The sequence below is a fragment of the Catharus ustulatus genome, chromosome 3, assembly GCF_009819885.2.
Source record: "Catharus ustulatus isolate bCatUst1 chromosome 3, bCatUst1.pri.v2, whole genome shotgun sequence".
Lineage (NCBI taxonomy): Eukaryota > Metazoa > Chordata > Aves > Passeriformes > Turdidae > Catharus > Catharus ustulatus.
Window position 1 is genome coordinate 119230312 of NC_046223.1, and position 6819 is coordinate 119237130.

Sequence of the window (6819 nt, forward strand, 5' to 3'; positions counted from 1 at the left end):
GCTTCAGGCCTAGGGGAATTTTTTTGTCTGAATAAAATGGAAGAACAGGAGCTGACAAGCCATGTAGTTTTAGAATTTAATGCTAAAGTATTATAGGATCGAAAAAAGGTAAAAACTAAATTGTAAGGCATCGCTGTTGCTTTTCTTGACCCACCTTAAAGCTACAGGAATCATTCCTGGGCTTAGAGCAGAAAATAAGGGAATAGAGTGTCATCATAAAATCACCCCTACACCCTGTACACTCATCTTTTCCTAGTGGTCATCACTGAAAATATCTTCAACCTGCTCTGTCTCTTCCCCAGTAACTCCTCTCTCTCCTCTGGGTCCCTTCAGAGCAGCCATGAGTTTTCCATCTTTACCTCCCCAAGCCAACCCTGGGTTATCAGATAATTTCCTTGCAGTTTCTAACAATTTTATTGATCTTCCTGGAGACCTCTGCCCTCAGTGTCTGTAACTTCCTTGTAATGTCCGGAGCCAGTTGTCCCGTAATTACGACTGCCATTTGTAACACATCTCCTTCTCTGTCAGGATCCATGTTAACAAAATTCCCACCTGTATCCATTAATGTATCCATTAATTTCCAGTTGATGGAAATTGGAATGAAACTCGTTCTTTCCTTGAATTACTTGATACAATTCTGACATAATTACGGCCTTTAGAATTGCATGTTTCATACCAAAAAAAATGATTAATCTCCGATATCTGGTCAAAAGATGTTTGTGTCCTGGTTGGTTGTGAATGGATTGAGAAGGAGGTGAATTTACAAACTGTGGGCCTGCTGGTAAATAAAACTGGATACTGAGAGGTGAAAGAAGCAATGGGAGAATCACAAATTCTGCGGGAATTCCACTAATTGATACAGATTGTTACTCACTCCAGGCTGTACTAAATCCCCAGACTTAAAGAAAAAGAACAGAGACACCAGGAAGAAGAAAAGGGGGATCAGGTACACATTAGAAGGATATCTGTATTAGGTAATTTGGGAAGTCTGTACCAGTCAAGTACCTCAGCCGATGGAGAAAGAGAGGGAAATGCAGCCCAGAAATTAGGATAGAAAGGAGGCTGCGTCCTCCAACAACTCAAGAGACCCCACAGGAAATGCCCCTGACCTTTCCCTTAATTCAAATAAAGTATCAAGACACCTCTGTCTCCTTTTTGGACATAAACCTCTGGTGTTTGTGGATTAATTTTCCTGACAGTTGGGATCCAGTCTTGGATCAGCGGGGGGAAAACATTGATCTGCTTTTCCTGGTCACACATTTTGGTTATGAACTTGTTCTGCCTCTTCCCTTGACTTTGCTACCACCGCTGTCTTCTCATCTACATTCGGCAATGTATCTAAAACCACCTGAGCATCATTCCAGTCAGGATCCCAGGTCCTTACAGTCATCTCAAAGGCCTCACTTCTCAGAATTTTCCCTTTAAGTTCCTACCAAGTTCTTCCAAGACCTTAACTCGGTTACTGAGAAAGGCATCATTACCATGATGAGTCCATCTGCACTACTGCTCACCTGAGGGGCTTGAATCGCCCCCCCTTTCCTCATTTCTTCTCTCTCCTCCTCAGCATGTTCTCTCTGCCACTGGCCTAAATTTCTCTAAATCCATGCCCTCCTTCCTCTTCATCCGTAGGGCTGGGGAGCTACCTGTGGGAACCCAAGACATCCCTCTGGCTGCCTTGGATGGCTTGAGACCCTGGCAGGGGGCTCAGAAGCCTTGGTACAGAGTCCAAGACCCCTGTGCCTTTGATTTTAATCCATGGGAAAAATTATCACCTTTGTATGAAGAGTTACAAGTCACAAAAAGTAAGTAGAGTATAAGTCAGTTTATCACAAGGTGAAAAAGTAAATTTTTAAGATTTTTTAGAATAGGAGTCCAGGGTCAAGATGGAGAAATTTGACGTGTTCTGTCCTTCTTTCTCCTTCTTCTTGGCATCCATCTTCTACGTGATGTTGGCACATTTAGATTGATTTAGAGTAGAACTGGACTGTACAATATAAGTGATAGGTATTGGAAGATAAAGGTAAATAACGTTCACATAGTTTATAGTATAAAAAGATAATACTGCCCTAAAGGTGGGCAGTGTGCCTTGGACTGACCTGTTGAATGGACCTCGGCTGGTCAGGAAAAGAACTTCTTTGATAAGATAAAATAAACAACCTCTGGAAACTACAGAAGATGACTCCTGACTCCGTCTTTGGTGCTTGGGCTGAGAAACAGAGACTTACCAAATACACAGGTGGTTGTCGCGAGCTCCTGAAACACCACCAACATTAGCTACCAACATTATTAAATCCTCTTCCTCTCTGTTGTAGATTTGGGTTTTTTCAGGGAATTTTCTCCCATGTCTTACCTGGAGGAAAGATGCTGTGAAGGGAAGGGGTTATCCAGGAGACAAATTGGGGGCAATTAAGAAAGAAAAAAAAAATGACCAAACATTCTCACATACCACTGTAGTGACTGGGCCAGGGGAACAAGAGTTTGGGAGTCATGCCGGGGAAGGCAGGTTCTTCAGGAGTTGTGGCACAATACTGTGAGATGTATTGGGGTGGACTCTGGGTCTCTTGTCTTGGGTGGGGGGAGCGGAGCTGGTTTATGACCACTTTTTTGGCACAGCAGTTGAGGATAGCAGTCGACTGTGTTACAGACAGCATTTGGCTCTGTCTTGGCCTGCAAGGCGGGATGTGACATGGGGTGTGTATTTATCCCCATCAGTGTTCTTGATCCTTTCCACAACCCATCCTTCCTCCAAGAGATACCTCCTGTTAATGGGCCATTGTGTCTCAGTGCATGACTGAAAAAATTCCATCATCCCATTGGGAGATGCTCCAGCCAGGGGAGGAGCCAACCATTTCCTACCTACATAAAAATTGAGATTTGGAACATCAGAGCAGCCTTTTTCCACTGGTGTAAGAGGCGGTCTGAAGATTCCCTCATCTACCTCATGCTTGTCGTAAGAACAGAGACTGAGACCCTGGGGATCCCACTCGCTTTAGACAGGAATTTCTGGCCTGGTCAAGGTGCATGCTTGCCAAGGGACTTGCAGGTGCCTGCTGTTCACCACGGTACGCTGCTTTCGAGCAGTGTACTGGTTGGGAGCATTGTGTTCCGCATGTATACACCTACTTCTTGGAGCAACGGATCTCCGCACACAGTAGACCATAAATCTCTCCACCTCTTGGCCAGATACCATTCGCTTTGGAAGAGGACTATAAAAAATGTGACTTTCTTGGAAAAACCTCTGAGATCTCCCCACAGGCAGAAGATATCTCTATTGGCTGAAGACCACAAGGATATAGTCACATCTGTTGGTAGCTATTCCCCATCTCCCTCTTTCTCTCTCTCTCTTTACTTTGTTTTCCTTTATCTCCCCTATCGCAAAACTGTGTTGTTGGCACTTAATAAAGGTGCATTGCTGTTTGCTGTGAGTAAACCAAAGTTCCTCTGTTATGTGTCTTTTGCACCCCGAGGTCAAACAAACGATCACGACTCCCGCTTGTGTGAGCGGATCGTGACAACTGGATTCCAGAGGAAAACCAGACCCTTCTACATCATCACTGGACCTTTGGAGGAAAACTGCAGCCTTCTACATGACCACTGCTTTACAGAACCACATCTATGTCTTGAGATACAATACAAGATGTGATCAAAGTATCTATTCTATCACCATCTGTTGTGACCAGGTGGGGCAGTGATCCTTATCTCCATGGGAGATATTCTGTTAATGTGTTACCTTCCTAAGGCGTAGCGACCTGGTTCAGGAACGGCACGGCGACCCACCCCAGGGCCACTTGGTCCATATGCTCGCAGACACCAATTTGGTAGATGGCAAATGGCGTTTATTAAAAGATTACAGGGGTTTTTATAACTTGGGCAGTCGGCGTCGTTTCCTTCTGCTCATGTCCGGCTGGGTGCAGCCGGCTGCCGAGCAGGGGTTAGACAACTTCGAATGCAGAGGGGAGGGGTCCTATCTACCCGTACAGCTCGATGTCTTCCGCACGCCTATCCCTAACTCTCCACACTAATGGGCCATCCATTGAAACCAGTAGGGCATTACTCTTTGTCTTTTCACAATCCATCCTTCCTCCAGGGAGTTATCTTCTGCTCATGGCCCACTGAATCCCACTGTGTGACTGATAAAATTACAGTAATTTCACGAATACAAGCCGCACGGAGTATAAGCCGCATCGCCGGGTGTTGGCAAACATTTTGTTCTTTGTCCATAAATAAGCCGTACCTCAGTATAAGCCGCTCTGTCGTTCGCAGCGAGGACCCACGTGTAACAAAGTTGCCAAATAGTAATAGAACCGTGGCAGGGCGGGGTTTACTGGCTCGGCTCGGGCCATGAGGGCTTGGGGCTGCCGACAGGGCTGGGTGGCCCAGCTCGGCGCTGCCATTTGGCGGGGCCCCTCGGGGCCAGCCACTGCCACCGCTGGGCTCGGTCACCCCGGCCCGGCACTGCCCCGCGGCGGCAGGGTGGGGCACAGAGCCCACCGGCACCTGCGGCAGCGATGGGAGGCGGGGATGTAGCCTGCCTGCTCCTGCGGCGGTGGCACGCGGGGACAGGAGCCCCCCCGAGCCGCGGGGCCAAGCAGGAGAGAGCCCCTGCTTCCCCCGAGCTGCAGGGCTAAGCAGGAGAGAGCTGCCCCGCCTTCCTCACCCCCTGTGCTGCCTGCACGGAGCAGCTCCACTCGCCACGCAACAGAGTAACTAATTTGTAACAACCGCGTAAATGCAGGGTTTTACTGGCAGGAGCTCGACTTTGCAGTTTGCACTGACTTGGTTTGCACTCCCGGGGTTGAAAATGTCAGAAAATTATTCACATATTGGCCGCTCCTGAGTATTAGCCGCATTTCTGGTATGGGAGCAAAATTTTGGTCAAAACGGTGCGGCTTGTATTTGTGAAATTACTGTACTTCATCCCATTGAGAGTTGCTCCAGTCAGGGGGGAGAGCCCAGCCTTTCCTACCTAGATAAAAACTGAAATTCTGAGACGCCAAGTAGCCCTTTCCACTGGACTCCAGAAGGAAACTGGATTTCTCCACATCACCACTAGACTTCCAAAAGGAAACTAAACCTTCTACAAGACCACTGCTTCATCTGCAAGAAGACTGCAGCCACCATTTAATTGGACTGCTACCAACACCCTGACTGATAGGGTGTAAGGTTGTACTCTGACTTTGTCAGGGTTTGGGGTTTGTTTCTTTGTAGTACTGCATTTCTATTTAATTTCCCTAGTAAAGAACTTTTATTCCTAATTCCCATATCTTTGCCTGAGAGCCCCTTAATTTCAAAATTATAATAATTTGGAGGGAGGGGGTTTACATTCTCCGTTTCAAAGAGAGGTTCCTGCCTGGCACATCAGAGACACAAAAACATAGGGCGTTAGTTGATACTAGCTCACATTGTACCTTGATACCATCAAGAGAAGAACCTGTAAGAGAAGAACATGCGGGGGAAGAACCTGTTTCCATTGTTAAAGTGACGAAGAAATCGCAAGAACTGACTTTGCTAGAGGCTGAGGTAAGCCTGACTGAGAAAGAGTGGCAAAACCATCCAATTGTAACTAGCCCAAAAGCTCCATCTATTCTAGGCATAGACTTCCTCCAGAGCAGCTATTACAAAGAGCCAAAAAGATACAAGTGGGCTCTTGGAATAGCTGCTGTAGTGATAGAGAGCACTAAGCAGTTAAACACTTTGCCTAGACTATCAAAAAACCCATCTGCAGTGGGACTCCTGTAAGTAGAAAAGCAAAAAGTGCCAATTGCCACCTTGACAGTTCACCGCTGGCAATACCAGATGAATCGAGATGCTGTGATCCCTATCTACAAGGTGATCTGTGAGCTAGAGAGCCAAGGGGTGGTCAGCAAAACCCACTCACCCTTCAACAGCCCCATCTGGGCTGTGTGCAAGTCTGATGGAGAATGGAGATTGACTGTGGACTATTGTGCATTGAACGAAGTGACTCCACCACTGAGCGCTGCCGTGCCGGACCTGCTGGAGCTCCAGTACGAGTTGGAGTCCAAGGCAGCAAGGTGGTATGCCACCATTGACATTGCCAACGCATTTTTCTCCATTCCCCTGGCAGCAGAGTGCAGGCCTCAGTTTGCCTTTACATGGAGGGGCGTGCAGTACACCTGGAATCGTCTGCCCCAGGGGTGGAAACACAGCCCCACCATCTGCCATGGACTGATCCAGGCTGCACTGAAAAAAAGTGAAGTTCCAAAACACCTGCAGTGCATTGATGACATCACTGTGTGAGGGAACACAGCAGTGGAAATATTTGAGAAAAGAGAGAAGATCATCCAGATTCTCCTGAAAGCTGGCTTTGCCATCAAGAACAGCAAAGTCAAAAAGACCTACCCAAGAGATTCAGTTCCTAAGAGTAAAGTGGCAAGACAGACAACGCCAAATCCCCACTGAAGCCATCAATAAGATCACCACGATGTCTCTGCCAACCAGCAAGAAGGAAACACAAGCTTTCCTAAGTGCCATAGGCTTTTAGAGAATGCACATTTCCAAGTACAGTCAGATTGTGAGCCCTCTCTAGTCACCCGCAAAAAAACCTATTTCCACTAAAGTGTTGAGCAGCAGCAAGCCTTCGCCCAGATTAAACAAGAGATTGCTCATGCAGTAGCCCTTGGTCCAGTCAGGACAAGACCAGAGGTAACGAATGTCCTTTATTCTGCAGCCGAGAGCCATGGTCTGTCCTAGAGCCTTTGGCAGAAAGTGCCTGGGGAGACTCAAGATCAACCTCTGAGATTCTAGAGCCGAAGCTATAGAGAGTCCAAAGCCAAATACACTCCACAGAGAAAGAGATCT